Genomic DNA, 23619 nt, shown 5'->3' with positions numbered 1-23619 from the left:
GCTTTTTAACCCCAGTGTTGACTGAGTTTTTGGTGTTTCCATGACTTTCTAATGCCCTTTAATCTAGTTTCAATGAGTTTAGAGTGAATATGACCTCTCTTTTTTATCTTTGTCTTGTTCCTTCTAACACTTTCTCATTTCAGCAGATTGATTTGAATATGGCAAGGAAACTGTATTTTAAAAAAAAAAACATGTTAGAAGGAGAAGAAGAGATTATCCCATCCCTCAATAAAGGATTATAAATTAAATTAAATATATTAAGGGAGAAAGAAGACTGACCATCAGTTATTAAAGTTTGGGAAAACTGCTGTGCCTAAAAATATGTGATGCAATATGATTCCATCCTGTTTTTATTGTCCATTTTAGAACTGCAATATCCTGGCCTGTTGAGCTTTGAAATTGATTTATTTGAAGTATCTGTTAAAAATTCTTCACCTTTGCAAATTTCTGTAACCAGGCTTTTTGATATGCTATACCAATATAATATATGTTCATCTAGGTGTTTGTAGCATCAATTTGTCCATGAAGACATTTTGATAAACAGTACATTATTTTTTCTTTTAAAAAGTTATCTCAAATATGTATTTTTTTTAAAAAAAATGAAAATATTCCTACTTTTTTTTCTTGCATTTATCTTTCAGAATCATGCTTTTCTGCAGATGCATCAATACAGATTCCTGTCTGTGTGCAGATTTTTGGCTGAAGAAATATGGTTGCTAAAATATTTTATTAAATGCTTTATGCACCTTGGGATGCTATATATTCCAGGTAGAAGTAGCAAAAATGCCTCCTTCAGCTTGAGCTGAAGTCCTGATATTTCATTGATACATCTATTTAATTTTCTTGGCTGCAAGATAGAAATGGTTTGCCAGTTAAATTCTTCCACTCTAGCCTCCTCCTTTCTCTAGGAGATTTTTTATCCAAGAGCTAAGCGAGTCTGAAGCCTCTTTGTTCTAAGTCTACAGGAAGTTGCTTAGATGCTGCTACATTTAAGCGCCTATCTCAGATCAATGACTGTGAAATCTGAGGTGGACTTACTCTATAATATATCAGTACAAATCCACACCCAGATTATTTTTGATAATAATCAATATAAATATATTACAACAATAGTCTTATTTTTAATTAACAAATGTTTCATCTCTGTGCTTGTTTTTATAATAATTAACAAGATATGTAACAAAAAGTGGCAAGAATTTTGGAGTGCTTACCTTTAGACTGAGAGATTGAAAGGAATCCATTTGGCTATATCTTTACTAGTGTTACTGTACAGTTATTGTATATACAAATTTATAGTAATCTGATTCCTGTATACTTTGTGCAATGAATTTATGTAAAAATAAGAACGGATTCACATCAAGAGTTGGGAATTGAAAATGTGAGATTGCCTCACAGCAGGAGGCAAAGTTTTTCTGATGCAAAACTCAGAGATCTAAAGGTTTTTTTTCTGAAAAATTTGAATTTCTGCAATACGTGAAAACAAAAAAACAAAACAAAAAAACCCCATCCCATGAAGACTTCTAAAAAGACTCAAGTAATGATGGCCTTGAAACAATAGCTGGTTTTCAAATAGTAGTTGTGATCAAAACAAAAATCAGTTTCTAAGAAAACTGGTTAGGTTCAAAACAAAAATACCTGATGCCATGAGAAAAATATTAAGGTGTGAACTGGCCAAGCTATGTGTTGTAGTGCAGTTCCCACTCATTTGAGAACCTTCTACAAATCTGCTTATTTACCACAGTAATCACCAAAATAACCACAATATGCTTTTCTTGTCAGTCATTAATTCAAAAAGCTGAGACTTTTCAAACTGAGTCCTGAAAAATCCTTGGTGCAATGACCTTAATGGGCAGACGTGTGTTCCTCGTGACAGCAAATGGGAACAACAGGCTTCTGAAATCCAGATACTATATTTTAGAATTTTATTTTCAATTCTGCAAATAGAAGGTACAGTATTTTTGAACTTGCCTAAGTAGGTTTATATTTTAAATCTTTCATATTGCAGGGTTTACAAAGTAGGAAATGTTTTGCAAACTGTCGTGAATTTTACTTTACAAAGTCAATTTTCAATGCTTTACAAAAAGTTAATTATCTGATACCTATAGGAAAAGAATAAAAATGGCAAAGGGAATATCTTCCTACATTAGTTTTCGCTAAAAAAAAATCATGGACCTTTTTTTAAAAAATTCTAAAACCTTATTGTGAAAAAATACAGTCTAAGCCATCTGGATATACCAGGTTGTATATCTCTTGCTTCAATGTAACCCTGATGCATTACTTACTAATATAAATAACATTTCTAAATAGTTATTTATAGCATATGGCTGCTGAATGCCTGTAATCTGAGAAAAAGGCCCCATACACCAAAATATCCATGTGGAGAACAAAAGTTATCTTTCAAAACAATCTGGAAGAATATCTTTTTGAATTAATCCACTTTCTAACACAGTAGATCCTATTATTCTTCCTTTGGTCTCCTGGCACCCTGCTGTTGATCCGAAATCTATTAAGTATTTTAATAACCATCTATATGCTGAGCACAGCTGTGGAACTTTACTGTTGCTATTTGGTAGAATTCAACTCCATAAATAACTTGAATGAGAGGGACTATATTTTCAGAATCATGCCCATTTTGTAGCATAACCTCTATTATAAATAGCTCTAAATGAAAAAGGGAAAGCTAATATTTGAGGACTTTCTAGACCATTCAAAAGTGATAATGAATGTCAGTTGTTTAAGAAAAAGAAATCAGTATCTTGGATTGTTTGATCAGGCAAACAATATATTGGGATCCTTATATTAAAACAACATATTTCAAATGAAGTCAGAATTCAAAAATCACATGGAGTCCTTTATTTAAATATAATGATTCAGTTGAGATTTACATATGTGGGTCTGATTGGGATAAATTGCAGGCATGAAACAGAAACATAATTCACAATATTCTTTTATTTAATCTGTTTCTTTTATTCCATTTTTGCATACAGTTTTATTAACTTTCTGGGTTTTTTATATTCTATATTTTGATATGGCCCATTTGTTAATTAACTATAAAGTTACTGTTAAATAATTGTATTAATTTTATGCTGTTCTATCCCAAAATAAGTAAAACTAAATCTATGTCCATGTCTATTCAGGAATTGCTGTTGTTAGTTGTGAAGTCATGTCTGACCCATTGTGACCCCATGGACAACTTTCCTCTAGGCCTTCCTGTCCTCTACCATCCCCTGGAGACCATTTAAGGTCATGCTGACTACTTCAATGACTCCATCCAGCCACCTCGTTCTCTGTCGTCTCCTTCTTCTTTTGCCCTCAGTCATTCCCAGCATTAGGCTCTTCGCCAGTGAGTCCTTCCTTCTCATTAAGCGGCCAAAGTATTTCAGTTTCATTCAGGAATAGAACAATTAAATTTAGAAGCTGTGGGATTTAACTCCGATAACACATATCCAACATTCCACAAACGAACCAGCAATGACTATGATGATCTAACTCATATAGATTTCACAGAAGACAACGTTGGTAAAGCTCTTCACAACTTAAAACCATCGCTTTCTATTGGACCTGATGGTCTATGTGCATATTTCTTAAAAAAACTTTCCATTAATATAGCTGAACCCCTAAGTATTATCTTTGATAAAGCTTTCACTACCAGTTCTCTTCCCAAACTTTGGTCACTAGCCACAGTCATCCCCATCTTCAAAAAAGGGGACCCCAGCTTAGTCGAAAACTACAGACCGATCTCCCTTTGCTGCGTCACCTGCAAAGTCATGGAATCTATCATCAATCAATCCATTACCTCACACTTAGAAACTAACAACCTACTCTCCAACAAACAATTTGGTTTCAGGAAAAAGTTATCATGTAACTTACAACTTCTCCACTGCAAAAACATATGGACTTCAAATCTAGATCAAGGCAAATCAATAGATGCAATCTACATAGACTTCTGCAAAGCTTTTGACTCAGTAGTACACGATAAACTTCTCCTTAAACTAACATCCTATGGCATCTCAGGACCCCTCCACAAATGGATATCTGCTTTTCTGTCTAACAGACAACAAGTGGTCAAAATTGGCAATGCTTTATCAAATCCTGTTCCTGTCAAGAGTGGCGTTCCTCAAGGCAGCGTCCTTGGACCAACACTCTTTATTCTATACATTAATGATCTTTGTGACCATATCTCAAGTAATTGTGTTCTCTTTGCTGACGATGTCAAACTATTTAACACCACAGACAACACTTCTATCATTCAAAACGACCTTGACCATCTAACCGCTTGGTCTAAAAATTGGCAGCTCCAAATTTCAACCAGCAAATGCTCAGTCTTACATATAGGAAAAAAGAACTCTAAAACTAAGTACATACTAGATGGACATTACCTTACAGACGACCCCCATCCCGTTAAAGACCTTGGAGTTTTCATGTCAAATGATCTAAGTGCCAAAGCCCACTGCAACTACATAGCAAAAAAAGCTCTAAGAGTTGTAAACCTAATTTTGCGCAGCTTCTTTTCCAAAAACACCACACTACTAACCAGAGCATATAAAACATTTGCTAGACCAATTCTAGAATACAGCTCACCTGTTTGGAACCCTCACCACATCTCTGACATCAATACAATTGAACGTGTCCAGAAATATTTTACAAGAAGAGTTCTCCATTCCTCTGAAAACAACAAAATACCTTATCCCACCAGACTTGAAATCCTAGGCTTAGAAAACTTGGAACTCCGTCGCCTTTGACAAGACCTAAGTTTAGCTCACAGAATCATCTATTGTAATGTCCTTCCTGTCAAAGACTACTTCAGCTTTAATTGCAATAATACAAGGGCAACCAATAGATTTAAACTTAATGTAAACCGCTTTAATCTAGATTGCAGAAAATACGACTTCTGCAACAGAATCATCAGTGCTTGGAATACTTTACCTGACTCTGTGGTCTCTTCCCATAATCCTAACAGCTTTAACCAAAAACTTTCTACTATTGACCTCACCCCATTCCTAAGAGGACCATAAGGGGCGTGCATAAGCGCACAAACGTGCCTACCGTTCCTGTCCTATTGTTTTTCTTTTCTTCTTCCTATATATGTTTATATGTGTATATACTATATAATCTTTTTGTATGATGTTGTGACAAAATAAATAAATAAAATAAATTACATTATAAGCATACTAACTAAAGTTCAGAATCATATATGCTCATCCAACATTGACTCAAAGAAAGACACACAGAGAGACACAAGCAGATTGATTAGGAGTCAGACTTATTCCCACCTCCTTCAGAAAGATAATGTCATGATTTGGCACCATTTTATTTAGCAAGGGGTAGGAGGAGAGAGCATATTCTGCATTCCTGTAAGGTTTTGCATGTTGCATAAGAAATAGCGAGAACTTTTTCTCTCCTATATTTTTAGTATTACTGTAGAATCTGGATTCAGTCAGTGAAAATAAGGCTGGGAAATCCAGATCAGGATTGAATGAAAGGAAGGAACACCTTGCTACCTTAAACTTGGCACTATATTGGTACTTGTACTAACAGACCTATCTATAGCGTAATTCTGTAAAGTAAGATGGACCAGTCTGAGTTTGGAACCAAATTTTCATCATTTCCTAATCTAGCATTTACTTAGTTGTTTATACTTCATATTTGAAGTTATTTATGAACAAATAACTTGACATACCATTTTCTTAAATTATAGAGTATTCTGTATCCTATACTTTCTAAAATAGATTTGCATAGCAAAAGTAATACTTCTACTTGTGGAATGCATATATTGGTTTTTCAAAGCTTTTCTATCATATTTTAGAGGTTTACCTATCTCAAAAATCAAACATGGAATTTATAACTCCAACCTTCCTCATTTCATGGTCCTTTTTGGTTCTAAGTTCCATTGATACAAAACACCACATATTAGGGTAAGAATGATTTCAGTTATATTATCTGGTTGATCTTTTCCATGATGCATTTTTATTTCATTAGCTCATGTGATGCTTCTTTCTAGTAATTCTTATATTTGATTCCTTAATAAATTGTGCAGGTGGAATATCTTCTGTTACATTAAGCTCTGTGATCCAAGCTGAGGGACATTTTTCAAAGGAGAGATAATTTATAATTATCATGATCATTTATCATTATATTTCTGAACAGAGTGGGGGCCTCTTGTGGACAATATAGAGTGATCCATTTGTCTCATTGAACCATCTTGCTGACTGGTGAGATGTGGATTCATGAAAATTAGCACGAGCTGAAAATGTCTGTACTAACTTTTGTCTGCCTTGAGGTGTTAAAGAATCAGAGAGGAACATGGACAAAATTTTGCAGCTGTCTTGTAAGAGTTACAGCACAATGTCTCAGATAGATTAAGGAAAATGGCCCCATTCCAGGCTCCATTTCTGAGAAATATTTCCCTTCAGCACTAAGACTTGATTATGCCCTCGATCCGTATCACTGAATAGAGAAATTATTTATGCATTTGAAAGAGTAGCAGTAGCTTCCATGACAAACTGTTGCTCCTCAGAGATATGCTACTGCCAGATACACTGAGTGATTTTACTTCTCAAAGATTTCTTCAACTAACAAGGCAGCCTGACCAAAACCTAAGCTAAAGAATCTCCTTATTCTTTTAAAAGGGCTTTTTGTGAGCCATACATTTAGCTGCTTTAAGAAATCAACTATTAATTATGGCCCCACAAATTCCCTAATGAGTGTAGGCTTTTTAATTGAACCATATATTTTATCATAACTAATTTTTTTAATTAAATAACTAAAGAATTATTAATGTCAACATCAGTTATAAACCAGACTAATGTAGAACTGCCTGAAATAACCTTCCAAAATATTTTGTTCTGCTTTAGAGCAAAAGAAAGGGAGGGTAATATTTTCTATTTAATTTCTTCAAGAGGCAGAGAAATTCTATGAGGCTTACAATAGACAGTAGTCCCCATTAGCCAAGAGAGGATCACAATTTTCTAAAAGTCTTTTGGCGAAATTTCAGGTCCAGGTCCAGGACCCCAAAGAATGGATGGAGTGGAGATGTGGTTTCTCTGCATTCTTGAATTTTCCTCTAATTGGCCATTACTAGTAATGCGTATGAAGCCTGGAAACATTTTTATAATGCCATTGTTTTTCTTCCCTGATCTCTCAAAAGCATTTGGAAGATCATCTTTCCTTTCATAGACCTCATATGCTGAAAATATAAAACTATCCTGAAAAAAAAATACTCTGAAAATAAAATACATACATAAATATAAAACAATGCTCCATCCCCAAGGTGCTATATGTCTGCTGAAATAAACATAGAGAATAGAACAGAATAAATTCTTTATTGGCCAAGTGTGATTAGACACACAAGGAATTTGCCTTTGGTGCATATGCTCTCAGTGTACATAAAAAGAAAAGATACATTCATCAAGAATCATAAGGTGCAATACTTAATGATAGTCATAGGGTACAAATAAGCAATCAGATCATACTAAGAAACAATCGATATCAATTTAAATCATAAGGATACAAGCAACAAAGTTACAGTCATGCAGTCGTAAGTGGGAAGAGATGGGTAATGGGAACGATGAGAAGATTAATAGTAGTGCAGATTTCGTAATAGTTTGACAGTATTGAGGACATTAGTTGTTTAGCAGAGTGATGGCGTTCAGGAAGAAACTGTTCTTGTATCTAGTTGTTTTGAGGGTAGAAGTTGAAAATTTATGTCCATGATACAAGGGATCTGTAAATATTTTCACAGCCCTCTTTTTGATTCGTGCAGTATACAGGTTTTCAATGGAAGACAGGTTGGTAGCCATTGTTTTTTCTGCAGTTCCAATTATTCTCTGAAGTCTGTGTCTGTCTTGTTGGGTCGCAGAACCAAACCAGACAGTTATAGAGGTAACATCTGGTAATTGCCCACTCCAGATAGAGTGGGCATGAAATAGATTGTTTCATTCCTTCCTTCCAATTTCATATTTTGACTTCATATTATGTGCATTTATCTGATGGTTTGCAAAAACAAAATGAAGCAATTTCAGTAATAATAATCCAAGCAATGTGAGAATGCTGAACAGCCATGAAGTCTCCATTCCTTGGAAATACTCCGATTATGGCACATGAAGGCATCTTGAGGCAAGAATTCCCTGCATTTGGGCAAACAGACTGTTGAAAAATTCCATAGAGCAATAATAGTTTAAAAGGAGCAGTCGTTTTAATATCACTTTCAAAATGCTACAAGTGAGGCAGAAGTAAATTTATTTAGCTCTGAAATGCATTCAATCTCAGGTATCACAGAGGACCAGAGCTGCTTTCAAACTCAAGTGGATGTCCCTTCAGTATGATTCAGCAAATCTCTTCTATTAAGAAATCCATTTAGATCAAATTAAATTATCAAGCAAAGTACTCCATGGTGGAAATAGCATTTGTCCAGAATAGATTGAAAAAAAAAAAGTTGTTCCCAAAGTTTCAAACTGACTTTAGATATGATGTATTTCACTAAAAGCTCATTATAAAGGGAAAAAACCCAACCATATAGAAGAGGGAGAAGTGGTTTTATTAGGAGTTGTAGATACCCTTTAGAGAAGAATTTTAGCTATCATTGCATTTTCATCAAACGTTCTTTCAATATTTTTAGATCCTTTGCAATATCTCTCTTCAAAATAAGAAATCTTTTTTAAAAGTTTAAATGGAGCTGGTGGTTAAGTTTAGCTGATCTCCTTGAGCGATCTTTCATAATTTCAGTCCAGGCAATCTGTTCCTGAACTCCAACTCTTTCCTGATCAGTGTTTCATTTGTATGTGTGCAGTAAAAAAAATGAACGAAAACAGAATTTCCCCTTTGAACAGAATGCCTCAAACTGCTTCGCTTTTCTCCTAACCTCTTTGTCTCTGAATCTGTTTTGTTCTAAGGAATTTATGCATGAAAATCTGGGTATACAATCACAAATTTGGGGGCCCTGTGACCTTCTGTGGCCCCCAAATTTGACTATTGTTCCCAAAGTAGTGTTCCCCAAATAGATACTGAACTGTAATTTTCAAAGTGAGGGAAGGAGAATATTCTTAACTACATAGCAAACATGTTGACTTTTTGAACTTTAATTTGCATTTAATTAAAATTAAATACATAAAAAACTTCCAGTGTCGCTTATTTCCTGGAGCATCACTCCACAAAGTATTTGACAGTCAGATGTGGACTTCAAAAATGATTGCGTAGTGATTCACAGTATATACCCTATTCATATAAACTGCCTCTAGAAGAGAGGGATGGAATAAACATTTTAATAAACTTTAGAAAGGGATTTGTTTTGAACAATACACAAAGGCTATCGCACCTGCATATTTTACCACTTTTTGAAAAAAAACAACAGCAGCACAAAGCATTGTAGTTGTTTGACATTTCTGAACCGCAGGCAATACAGAGCTTCAAAAGCATTGGTTTATACAGAAAATCTTTCTTGAATATGTCAGGAATACAATGTAGAATCTTCCATTTCCAAAACACATATTTGACCCGAGTGACACTCCATTTCTAAAGAGAGGGTCACACTTCCAGGAGCTGTGATTATTTCACATAATCATGTGATTATTTTAATTCTTGCATCAAGCAAGGTCCTTTAGATCAGAAGACAGGCAGTCCTTTGGATAATAGGATTACATTTAATTTGTAAGAAGGGCCAATTAATGTATTGGCTGAAATGTTCACACCCAGAAGGAATTTCAATAAAAATGAAGTGTCTGTGGGTTTTTAAAAATGGACTTCAAAAATGATTGCGTAGTGATTCACAGTATATACCCTATTCATATAAACTGCCTCTAGAAGAGATGGATGGAATAAACATTTTAATAAACTTATCTAGTCTAATGTTTACACAATGATTTTTATTGTGGGGTTTTTATTTTAAAATGATAGGAATGTCACCTTTGATTTTCAGCAATTACTCATATCTGGATAACTCAGCGACCGAGTTTAATATGATAAGGCTTGAGGGGCCCTTCGTGCTGTCTTAGCTTGCTTGTTTCCTTGTAGACATTTCATTACACAAACTAGGTAACATTATCAGTGCTAGTAAGGAGTGCAGTTTGCTGTCAGTTTATATCAGTATTCTGGTGGCTTCCCTGTCAGTATTGGTGTGGGTGGTCTTAGAGATTCTTTGGTTGGGCTGTTTGCTGTTGGCTTCTTTGGCACTTTCTTGATTGGGTTATTGTTTACTTGATTGTTGGTCTGATGTTATGATGAACACTATATGAAATCACTACAAGAACTCACACTTAACATACTATAAATCAGCTCTTCCTTACCAGCCAGCAATGATAATTAAAACCCTATTTTAAAATCAGAAAGGGAATTACTCTGATCAGGAAAACTCCATTTTGCCACGATTACATCATTAATCATTGTTTAAATACACTGGAAGTAATTTGAGTCCACACATGACCCCTGAAGGTCAGCAAAACAGCTCCTTCATTGAGGCTCAGCCCTGACAAGCTTCCATAGGTAGTTTCTGCTGTTTGGCTTCATGGAATAGCTTGAAAGGGGCACATAAGAACTGATAAAAGCAAAACACTTCTTTGAGGATTGGCACAGATCTTCCAAATAACATTCATTCATTCATTCATTCATATATATATACATACTGTACATAAATACATACATAAATACATACATACATTCCTACATTCATAACAATTCTGCCTTGTCTCTGAAAGCTTAAGGCAGTGCACAGGAAGGGACAATGGACTGAGAGGTACAAAGTTGCCTAGTGCAGTTCATCATCTAATGGGGATCATGGATCTTCCTGGCCAACATTCAACACGTTAATTATAATTTTAGAGATTTAAAGAAAATAAGAACTGTGGAATCTTATTGGGGGGCAAGAAGACAAATAGTTCCATAGGTTAATCCTAAAATGCTTCTCTCTGTGGAGTGATGTATGAGATGTACAAGAATGATGTATAAGAATGAGCCAATAAGCAGAAATCTTGAAGCTATATCCCCAGAGACTGAGCTGTGAAAGAACCTTGTCTGAAATCCTGGAGATCTATGGCACTTGGTATACACAATACTGTGTGATAAACTTCTAAGGAGCACTATCATAACCATCACAATTACCACTGTTTCCTTGGGAAATACGTTCCCCTTCTGGAACAAACTGTTGGCACCCATTTCTCTACTGTAATGGTTTACTTTTCAGTCTAATATGGGCAATAATGAGCTTGAGCATTTTGAAAAAGTATTATTATACAACCACCGGAATGGGGGCCATGAATGACAAGTAGCAACTTTACCTCCACAAAACTCAACCACATGTTGAAACCAAAAGATAAATACTAATTTTGAAGAATTCCTGGTCACCAGGCTTGTTGTTATGTTGTTGTTTTTAAAAAAATACATAACTAAATAACTACCTATAGCACCAGGTGGAATGGAGGGAGTTTGCCCAAAGGTGCTCACTGAGTGATTGCCCCATCAGGATTCTTGTCTTTTGGTTTCACGCAGAACCATTGACAGCATATGTCTCACAGAAGTTAGCCCATGTTGAACTGACATGTTCTCCATTCAGCCTTAAGTCTACAAAAACACCTTTTGTCATGAAACTTGCAGCTCCTTTTGTCAACCTCGTCCCGTCTCTGTTGTCTCTGTTCCTAGACATTGTCAATCATTTTAGACTTCCCTCCAAGATAATGGTCTCACAGCTTTTGTACACCTTGAGGCTGTCTTAGACGGTGTTCGTATAAAGGAAAAAACAGTATCTGCTGAATCTTAGTAGAGGTAAGGAAAACAATTTATGGTGGCCTCACTCATAGGTTAAGGGCAAGATGAAAGCAATAGCTGGAGGCAAAACAGGAAAAAAAATGTTGCTAGAACATACTTTTGCCATGGTTAAATGCAAGTGAGAACATGATTTCAGCAAGATGCTTGACAGAAGACAAAATGGTTCAGTTGGAACTTCAGTTGAAATGTTTTGCTCCATCTTTCTTAAATTTTATTATACTCTGTAGCTGCCAACATGAGTGAGCATCCAATCATAGGTAAATCCTACAATACAGAAACCCTGTTACAAATAGAGTGAAACTAGTTAAGGATAGCTAGTTTCACCAGGAGAAATATCAACAACCTCAGATATGCAGATGATACCACTCTAATGGCAGAAAGCAAAGAGGAATTAAAGAGCCCCTTGATGCGGGTGAAGGAGGAGAGTGCAAAAGTTGGCTTGAAACTCAACATTAAGAAAACTAAGATCATGGCATCTGGCCCTCTCAATTCCTGGCAGATAGATGGGGAAGAAATGGAGGTAGTGACAGATTTTATTTTCCTGGGCTCCAAGTTCACCGCAGATGGGGACTTCAGCCAAGATATTAAAAGATGCTTGCTCCTGGGGAGGAAAGCTATGGCAAATCTAGACAGCGTACTAAAAAGCAGAGACATCACCCTGCCATCAACACTGCATATAGTCAAGGCTATGGTTTTCCCAGTTGCAATGTATGGCTGTGAAAGTTGGGCCATAAGAAAGGCTGAGCGCCAAAGAATTGAGGCCTTTGAACTCTGGTGCTGGAGAAGACTCCTGCGAGTCTCTTGGACTGCAAGGAGAACAAACAAGTCAGTTCTAGAGGAGATCAACCCTGACTGCTCTTTAGAAGGCCAAATCCTGAAGATGAAACTGAAATACATTGGCCACCTGATGAGAAGGAAGTCTCACTGGAGAAGAGCCTAATGCTGGGAAAGATTGAGGGCAAAAGAAGAAGGGGATGACAGAGAATGAGGTGGCTGGATGGAGTCACTGAAGCAGTAGGCATTAAATAGACTCCAGAGGATGGTAGAGGATAGGAAGGCCTGGAGGAACATTGTCCATGGGGTTGTGATGGGTCAGACACGACTTCGCAACTAACAACAACAAGCTAAGGATGCTAATCCAAAGAAAAAGGTTTTGTGGTGTAGCCCAAATAATTGAGAATAACAGGGACCTCCTCAGTTCAGTCCCCAGTTGCAACATTGTTTTATATTTATAACATTTCTTCAGGGCCCAAGTCTTCATTGCCATTGGACAATTAAGGGGCCTAACAAACAGATGTTTTTTTAAAAAATCTGTTGAAGAGATACTGTTGTAAGTGCTGAAGGGATCTTTCAGATGAATGGGAATAGAAGGTGAAATTGCTATGATAACAAAACTAATAAATAATTTGAATTTCACCCATGAATTACCAGCACATATCTAGATCCACAAAGTGGCTGGTGTTAATCATAGTCCTATTGACCCGTTATTCAAATTAACAAATGTTCTTGAAATACTACCCCCCCTTCTCTCTCTCTCTCTCTCTCTCTCTCTCATTCTTGCCTTCTCCCACAGCGCAGAGCTAAGACTTGCTCTGCAGGACAACTCCAAAGGAATGAACCCACTGAGCTTCGTCGGCCGTCCTCCTGGCCGGTCGGCCGCCCGCCAAAGGAAGCCCTAATGAATGTCCGCGAAGACTCCGAAGTAGCTTTTCTGCGAAGGGGATTAGGACCCGACGGCGCGGTGAGGGGGGTGGGCGCGGGAGGAAAGGAGCGTTTGCCGGGAAAGGAAATGTTGCTTTATGACAGAGGCGAGAGATCCCCTGCGAGCTGGTCCTGAGAGGCGCCAAGTGAAGTCGGTCACCTGGTGGTGAAGGACAGTAAAACAGAGAAGGGGAGGGAGAGAGGGAGGGAAGTCCTCCCCCCCCCCGTCGCCGCTTTTACTCGTCGGGCAAGAAATACCCCCTCGGAATCCTTTCCAGCGTAGCCTACCAGAGCGAGCCCATCCCGGCAAACTCTTTTTCTCTTCTTTTTCTCTTTTTCTCCTTTTCTCCTTTTTCTCCTTCTCTCTCTCTCTCTCTCTCTTCTTTCTTTCTTTCTTTCTCTCCTCCTCCTCCTCCTCCTCCCCCTCCTCCTCCTCCTCCTCCTCCTCCTCCTCCTCCTCCTCCTCCTCCTCCTCCTCCTCTTCTTCTTCTTCTTCTTCTTCTTCTTCTTCTTCTTCTTCTTCTTCTTCTTCTTCTTCTTCTTCTTCTTCTTCTTCTTCTTCTTCTTCTCCTCGTCCTCCTCTTCCTTCACCTCCTCCTCCGCCCTCCCCTTCTCTCTTCCCCTCCCTTCCCCTCCTTCGCTCTCTCCCTCCCTCCCGCTCCAGCGGTTGGGTTGCTTATCCTGGAAAGGGAGGGGGGGAAGGCAATCCAGAATCCCTTCTTCGGCTCGACGAGAGTCTCTCCAGGACTTGGATCTGTGTCGCTCCGGCCGGAAAACGTGGACGCCGCCGCTGCCTTAAGCTGGCAGGGGAGGAGGCTCCGACACCTTGCGCCGGGGGTGCCCAGACGCTCGCGCTCTTCAGCAGGAGGAGACGGTCGGAGCCTGGCGGTTTTGCTGCATTGATGCCGTCCAGGGAAGACCGGGGAGCTGCACCGCCTTTTGCCTTCGGAGGCAGCGATTGGTCGTTTGCGGAAGCTTCCCTCGCCCTGAGCCTGCCCGGCGTGATTTCGCCGCCTTCTGCTGGCTCGCCTCGTCCTGCCCTCCGCCCCTTTGCCTTGCTCCAGGACAGGATCCCCGGCTCGTGGGCAGGAAATATCACCTGTCGCTTTTAATCGGGGAGGGAGATCTAAGCAGGCGCGGGGGAAGGGACGGAAAGGAAAGGAAAGGACCGAGGGGCTGCCGGAGGGGATCTAGGATTGCTCAGCCAACCTCCGCCGATATCTGGGACTGTGGAAGCGACGGAGGCAATTCCCGGGGAATGAAATTCAGCCGAGCAGCTGGGATTTAGAGGAGACGGCTGAGTTTGGGCTGGAAACAGAGAGCCTAGAATAGATGTGTGATTATTATTCGAGATTCGGGTCCCCCCCAGCGAGCAATTGGCACAACTTCGAGAGGGGGTTTTCCGCCGCCCCTCTGCTCGCACCTCCCGCCTTTACTCGCCCTCTCGCCTCCGGCTCCTTCAGTTTCGGTTTATGGACCGCTCAGCCCATCTGGATATTGAAGAGCTCAAGGTACGTGCTCTTGCTCCCGGGCCGCGCAGGGAAAGGGGCGGCTGGGTCGCGCTTGGTCGGCTTGTGCCTCCTCTCGGTTCCCCTTTGGTTTCTTGGCCCAAAGGAGTTGGAGGCGCTTTCTGGGCGCGGGGGGTGGGAGATCGGGATGTGGCGGGCATAAAGGCGGGGGAGGCGCCGGAGACTGGAGGCGCGCCCGCTCAGGCCACCGATCCTCCGCGGGAAAAGCAGGAGGAAGAGAAGGCGGGGGAGGGAGAAAGATGGGGGGTGGCGTGGGGTGGGAGGAAGCAGAGACCGCGAAGAGAGCGCTGGTGGGGGGGACGGGCTCAGTACCGGCGCCCCTCTTTCCTCTCCGACTGCGCGGGCAATAGGTGCGATCCTAAAGGGACTCCGGAATTCAGCGCCCTCAGCACTTCGGACAGCGCCTCGGGTTTAGAACGCGGGAGCTGAGAAACCGGCGGCGAGGTGGCTTCTCTCTCTTTGGGTTGGACTCCGAGGCTGCTGCTTTTTATCCCCCCACCCCGCTCCACCCTCCCCCGCTTCGCGAGAGAACGACCCTCCTCCCGCTCGCTGTCCCCTTGCCTAGCAGTTTGAAAACCGCGCAGCGCCTCGGATCTCTCCCAAGAAAAGACGTTCTTCCGGGGGATGAAGCGGCGACCGGTGTCGTTTCTTCCCGTCCCGAAGGGGGATCTCACCGCCGATCGCTTCCTTCCGAAAGTCAGTCTTCCTCCCAAGGAAGGCCGTTAGGAAGATCCAGCGGGCATCCAAGCTCACCCCTGGGATCTTCTCGAGACGCCGCGATGCCATTCGGGGACAAGGGAAGGGCAGGTCAAACTTTGAATGGGGATCGCGGAGTGAAGATTTTTGGTTTTTTTTTCTTTTTTAAAAAGTGTCCCCATCAGATTTCTCCTTTTTTTAGGTTCCGTCTTAAGAAGCAAGAGGGGAGAGCTTAGAGCATGCGCGGGGTGAAGCTGCTGCTCCCCTCCCTTATTTTTAGAACATGTTCCCTACATCAAACGGTTTGGGGTTTGAAGCAAGCAAGAAGGGAAGCCAGCGAACGTGCTGCAGAAATGGCAGTGGGGGAGGGACGGCAGAAGGAAGTTGGAATAAGGGAGTTAGAAAAGGAGCAGGAGGTGAAGCAGAAAGTTCAGGGGTCTAAGGCAAATATAAGGGATCAGATGAGAAAAAAATAAGAAATAAGGGTAAAACTCAGAAGGGGGAGGGAAGTAAAAGGGGAAAAAAGACTAAACAGCTCCGATGGGATTCAAATAATCTTTATTCAACAAATGGTTGAAAATGACTTGGTCTGACATCTTGAGGCTTCGAAAACCTTTGTTTTAGATAATAATCGTCTTACTTTCTGGATTTTTTCATTCTCTGCTTCCCCCATTCTTTGTTTCCCTAAAATTAAGTTGGAATTTAAGTGTCAGTGGGTCATACCCAAATGGTATGTTTCCTGGTTTTAATATTAATGTGTCCTCACATCAACTTTTTGTAGGCTGCTCCTTGCAGATGTCTTCAGAAGCCAGCAAACAGTTTACTGAAACCTCCAACCATGAATCAATGATACCTATAATCATTTAAAAATTGTACATCCTCTGCTGGAATACAGAGACTTGGTATATTTTATTTTAAAATTTGGAGAATGAGTTCTTAAAATGAGGGGTGCAGAGTTTCCAGCCTGGAAAGGACAGCCTTTTGCTGTTTGACAGATTCCTCGTGAAGTTTGACATTAAAGTTCAGTGTAAGGATGGTGCTTTTAGCAGAAAATACCACCTTCATCGTGGAACAGAGTCTTATATGAAAATCTCAAAGTAGGCTAGGTCTCACCGACACTTTCCCTCTATAGCAGACACTTTTTCCAAAGAGCATAGGTGGAGGAAGAGATGTTCCCATTAATCTTCTGGTGAGCAGTTTTGCAGTTAAGGCCATGCTTGCAGATGTTTTGGTGGGTGACCTTGAGATCAACAGCTGGGATGAAAGGGGTTCCTGTGCTCTTCTTTGCTTTGGGTGCTTTCATCAACATTTGCTAAGGTGAACTTTATCCTCGCAGAAAAGTGAGAGGAGAATGGAAGGAAATCTGGCTTCTGTTATCTTGAAACTAAAGGCATTCTCATTTCATCTTTCAGGCAGGACCATCCTGCTTATGTTGCTGTACTAATGTAAGGGATCTGTTCTAAGCTGTGCATGTCCACAGGATTGCTGCCTGTCCAAAAGCCAGAAGGAAATAATACTGGTACAGGTTAGAACAATGGACCAGTTGGTTTTAAAATGACATACTGCTTTTTGATCAGAGGGTCCTTGCCTAAAGTATCTTTTCTAGAGATGGACATTATATTCAGAGATTTTTTTTTTAAGTACCTTGAAACTGTTTCCTGCATTCTAGCAATTACCCATAGAGGATGCTGTGGTGTATCTATGATACTTTTCTGTATTTAACCATGGTAGTCTGTGCACTTAACATATTTTGTAAGTTTTGTTCACATCTCTGAAACTAATTTGTAAGACTGCAATTCTGTATCTCCTTATATTGAGGTGAGCTTCATGGGAAACAGTGCAAGCCATTTTCAAATAGATGGGTCAGAGCTATACTGCAAGTTGGATTGAAAGTGCAAGAAATTAATTCAAGGCACAGAAGAAGACAAAATTTGCATATGCCATCTTTCTATTACATTACTGGTTAACATTCCAAAAGTGATATCATCAACATTTTAACTATTATTTTACTATTAAATCCTGTTACTGCCTAAATTATTCAGTCAAGGGATTGTCTGGTATCTAGATAGTAAGCACTACAACGTATGTAAGATTTCAGCTGTATGGCTGAAGAGAAAGAGCAAGACACCTGGAAAGTGCTCTCAGTTGGAGAAAATAAACCTAATGCCACCAGTGATGTTTCCTTTCACTAGCAACTTTTAGACTTTATTTATTTCTTGCTGTTATTTTTTTTCCTTTCTAAATAGTAAATATACAAAGGAGATATATAAACAATCTGTAAAAATAAAAGAAACAGAAAAATAGTTAAAATGCCAACAGCAACAAGAGATGTCTATAGAAACAAGTAATAGTATCGGAATACCTGAGATGAAAATATTATTGGGTTAGGTGGGGGTAATTCTGGCATTAGTTTTGTATGAATTCTTTTTCTTTACTATGTGATCAGCCAGTGCAGTAACAAAATATCACTTTGTCTGCAGAAGTTAAGCTCTGGGTTTTTTGAGGTAGAACTGGAAATTCAAATTGATAAAGAGGTTGTGGTATTCAGTGGCCCACTACAAGTAAACTTATTACGTTTCTGTGGTGCCCTGACAGTGATTCAATCCATCCATATAGTGGATCAATGCTTTCCAATCATAAAATAAAACTTGATGTCCAGCAAATTTTGCTATTGAAGTGTATCTTTATAAGCAGGAAAAATTGACGGACTGGAACAGAATTCTGATTTCTTCACATGGATTAGAGCAGGGCTCTCCAACCTTGTCAACTTTAAGACTTGTGGACTTCAACCCCCATAATCCCTCAGCCACCTTTGCTTCTTGGAGTTGAAGTCCACAAGTCTTAAAGTTGACAAGGTTGGAGACCCCTGGATTAGAGGAAAGATGTACTGTTTTATCCTTGTGTGAGCCTCTGGTTTAGTTGTTATAATGTACATTTCTTGGCTCTACTTTTAAAGACATAATAAAGAATATTCGTAGATCAGACTGACATTCCATCAAGTCCAATGTGAATTAGATGGCTCCAACTTCACAGGAAAACAAGCAACATTTATTGTATGTACTTCTGTAACTAATAATACTTGTTGATCAGTCTTCAGAGCTCTGTCTCCTAATTATAATAAGTAAACCTACTATAAATAGGTAGTAGATCTACCCTGATCTTCATGTAAAGCTATTCTAGTCAATAGTCATCACCATCAACAATAGGTTGGAGAAGCAAGCCTTCCAACTGAACTATACAGATAAATTCTTCCTATTTGCTCTGAATCAACCGTCAGTTTAATTCAGTGACACATCCCACTCCAATGATATGGGAGTAGAAGAACATAATCTCTTTAGCCTCCTTTTAATTTGGCCATATAATTGTTTTATAGATCTATATTTTATTTCCTCTCACCACCAGTACTATCCAAATAATCTTTTGTCTGTTATGAAAGGCGCTTCAACTTCCAAATGCAAATATACCAGAGTGTTATCAAATGGCATTATATAGCACGGCATCTTATTTTAAGCCTCTTTTTTCATTAGCGCTAATGTGGAAACTGACTTTTTCATTGCCTCTGTATAGCTGTCATCTTTTTCAGTCAGAGGGTGATTCTCCCCCCTTTTCTTTATGTTAGCCCTGTTAGTGATGCCTTCATCATCATCTACTTTATTACCATTACTCAACATTACCATATTGTTGGTAATATTACTCCATTGTGCCTCCCTTGGATATTCATTTGTATGAACCTCATTAGCCACGCTGTTCCCCCAGTTTGACAAAAGAGGAAGCAGCCATGTTCAATTGATCCAACTGCTACATTTGGCCCAGTTCTATTGACATAGATCTTTTCTCCAAAGCAACAGTATTCTATCTGGAAATGCCAGAGATTGAACTTGAAATCTTTATGAAAAGTCAGTACTCTACCACTGAACTATTTTCTCTCCCATTAAAGGAAATTCCTTTGGGGGAGTCTTCTCATTGATTTGATGTCATCTACAAATAGGAGTACCGCTGAAAGATTGTTTCCTTCGAGCATCTGTACTGAAATGGAGCCGACTCAGCTGCGTAGTACCAAAGTACTACTTTATTTTTTTTAAAAAAATGCTTTAAACCTGTCTCTCTACGAAAAATGCAAAGCATCTTGTTTTGAAAAACTACTTGAGTTATAAAATCGCAATAACAAGAGCTCTCTAAGTACATCTACAGATCATTTCACCAATGGAAAGTCACGTTTATTTGTTTATGTATTAATTGTGCCAATTTAGCAGCATATAGTTCTCAAGACATCTCACTTGGGGCTAAAAATAAATATTTACTCGGAGACCTGGCCATATGTGTAGATGCTCTGTGTCATGGGGTATATCAACATATTCCTCAGCATTTCTTCTAGCTGTAGGAACAAAATAGCGTACTATATGTAAGGACAGAGAGGGACTTAGAGCAGTTAGATGCAAAGACCCCTTCTTACCTGTTTGCAAATAGGAAACATAATTCCAGTGGCCTAAAGTTGGTACAATCATGGAATAAATTGAAAACAAAACAAAACGAGGCAAAAAAGAGGAGAAGAAAGCATTCTCTCTCCCTCCCTTTTGCAAACACAAACCTATTTTCTGTCCTAGTAGCAATAGGCAAGCATTTGTAAAGTGGCAGACTGTCCATTTTTTAACCTTCTCCCTCTCCTGAGGATTGATCATCACCGGGGGATAAATACATCACCCTTCCAAATTCTGTTCTTTGATTTTCTATTCCAGGGATAAGCAGTGAGGGATCCTGGAGATGGTTTCGTTTCCCCCAAGAAGCAAAGAGTGTAATGAAAGCAGGAGAGCAAGAATATTATTCTCTCTCCTTTTAAGAAAAAAAGCAATGGGATAGAGTGGATTTTATGGCGATTATTGCTCCCTTCAATAGCAAAATAAGGATGGAACTCACAAGGGAAATGAAAGGGATGTATCAGCATACTCAAGAGAGTCTTAAAATTTGCTGAAGAGTGTAAGCAACCCTTTAAAAAGAACATTCTGAAATCAAAGCCCAAGCTAACCAATGAGTGCTTCATATATTCAAGGAATAGAATCAGATGGGGGGAAAAACTTTAGAAAACTGGATAATAATTCTCTTATGATCTACTGATTGTGGTCAGAAAGAGAACAGCTTACTTATTAACCCTTAATAATAATAAAATGTTTCCGGTGACATTTGCAGATGGAAGGCTCAGACAATGGCTCTGAGTCAGAGTCAGAGAGGGGGCCAAGGCCATCTGGTAGTTCTTTGCTGCCTCCGGAGCCTCCGGAGTTTGACATCAGCGAGGCAGAAGAACAGTGTGAGCCTGTTCCCAGTGTGCGCATGAGCAGAGCTTCCAGGAGACAGGAACTATTAAGGAAACAGGGTCGACTTGGGAGTAAGGCTTGGAGATAATTGGCCCCTCCCATAAGACATAAAAGAGAAGTGAACGGGATGTGAGCTTTTGCAGGAAGCAATTAGTTCATCTGGCCGATTCAAGTTTTGAAAACTCTGCTTTGAAAACTTTTTGTGACTCTGTGCCAAGTTTAGCCTTGCACTGCATCTGGAAATTAGCTCTTTGGCAGTGTTCCATGTGAGATGGGGGGGGTGTTGATAACCTTCCTCTAAAAGCCTGTTTATCAAGCCTTGTGGATGGTAAATGAAAGTAATGTAGAGGTTTGCTGGGACTAAGTTTGTGCTGTTTAATTTCTAAGGAAGCCTAGGTCAGAACAAATTCCATACTTTGGTTTTCTCCTAATTTTATTTTGGTTATTATTACTTTTAAATTGCTACTGAAAAATTTCAGTGTCCTCAAAATAAGTATCTTCTGCTTTTCCTCATATAGAGAACAGTGTGGCTCAGAAGTGCAAGGGGAAAAGCTCTTTCAAATTATTCTTCGAAGCTGACAGAAAGACAGTGCAACTTACTTGCCATCTAATTTTCTGGGTAGTTTGGCAATAAGACTCTACATTGGCTCACACCAGATTTTTATTTGAAAGCTTACAGCTTACGTTAAGCTCTTTCCCAAGTCCATTTAAAAGTTTGAGATTCATTAAGCACTTAGCTAAGAGAAAGAATGAATAAAGCCCACTGCTGAGTGCCTCTCTGGCTGTGTGCTGCAATATTTTCAAAAATTCTGGGCGCATTGGAAAGGTCAGTTGAGACAAACTTGGAAACTAAACAAGGGGAGATGATTTTTTTTTTCCCTTTGATAGTCTTTGTACAGATTTGTGATGAAGCAGATCAGAACTGAAATGTGCAACGAGGAAAAAAAATATTCATCCAGGCTTTATGGTTCTATTTTTTTCTTTCTTAGTTTGTACCTTTAATTCATACGTACCATGTGTGTATGCATGTATTTATGTGTGCATGTGTGTATATTGTGTGTGTGTATGTGTGTGCAGTATATAGATATAGAAATATTGCGTAGTTTTATTTTTTAATCCATGGGATGTTGAAAATAAATTATGTAAAGGTGGTCAAGAGTCTGTCTATCCATTTGTCCATGTCCTCTCTGGAACCTGAAGGGAATAAGTTTTGGTGTAAGGGGGAAAAGCCTAGCAAAGAAAGGTCAAACTAAAAAAAAAAAACTGATCTGGATTCAGTCTGGGCTCTAGAGAAAAACAGCCTGGAAAATGTCCCACAATACAACATTACAAGAGAGCAGTTAGGAAGCAGATTGGAACATGGCTGATTGTTTGGTTAGAATTCCCATTCTCTCTGGTCAGGTAACCCGAGGCAAAACAAATATGTTTCCCATTAAACATATACACACACCTTCTTTTATTCATGCAGACTTGGTGTTTTTTTTTCAAAGCAGACCGATATCTATCTATCTACCATTGACCTCATCCCATTCCTAAGAGGTCTGTAAGGGGTACAAGAGCACAAACGTGCCTACCGTTCCTGTCCTATTGTTTCCTTTCATTATATCCAATTAATATAGTTATTACATACTCATACTCATATATATGCTTATATATTGTACAATTATTTCATGCTTATGCTTATATATACTGTGTGACAAATAAATAAAATAAAAATAAAATATTAAGATTAATCAAGGCTACAACTCAGTACTCAAGGAGTGCAAATGACAAGATATTCACGATACCATTAAAACCTTAAATGTTGTGACTTACATATGTGACTCAATCGATCAATTTTATTTATGGCCAAAAGACTTCAAAGCAAGTTACAAATGTAACCTGAATTTAGCATTAAATAACACAGTTCAAATAAATATATTTATTAAGTATTAGATAATAGAGATATCGCCAACTCATTCATCCATACACTACTAAAACTCCTGTGTCTATTTTTATGCTTTGTAACTTTCAGTTGGGCAAAATGTTGCCTCATAGGGCAAAAACTTTGTCAATAAAGGTACCTCAAATGGGGTAACATACAGAATGTCATCCCAAGGAAATGAAATTTGGAGATTTTTTTTTTTGCTGCTTCAGAGCTGCTGCTATGCTGCCATTGTCAGCTACTTTTGCAAGATCCTCATTTTCTTTAACAGCTTCTCAACTTCCTTGCAACTTTCTCACTAGCAAAGGGAGAAAGTGAATGGAGAAACAGAATGGAGAATCAGTGCTTGCACTGTGCCTCCCACCCACATGCTGCCTCACTCCCTCAGCCATCTAGCAGCACCAGCCACTTACACACCTGATGGGACGAGAAAGGAAGGGAAGGGAAGGGAAAGGAAATTTCTGATACTCACAGTCAGCTTTCCACTGGGTAATTCGGAAGTCACTCCTACTTTCACTGATTTTTTTTGCCCACCTGTGGCTGTTCTGTTTCTCTGTTTAGGTAAGGAAATATCTTTGAAACTGTGACCCAAACAGGTCACAGGTTATTTATTTGTAAGATTATATAGGGACGCGGTGGCTCAGTGGCTAAGATGCTGAGCATTTTGATCAGAAAGGTCGGCAGTTCAGCGGTTCGAATCCCTAGC

This window comes from Ahaetulla prasina, chromosome 8 (assembly GCF_028640845.1).
Source record: "Ahaetulla prasina isolate Xishuangbanna chromosome 8, ASM2864084v1, whole genome shotgun sequence".
Taxonomy (NCBI): Eukaryota; Metazoa; Chordata; class Lepidosauria; order Squamata; family Colubridae; genus Ahaetulla; species Ahaetulla prasina.
The sequence above is the reverse complement of the archived record's forward strand: the minus strand, read 5'-3'. Positions refer to the sequence as shown.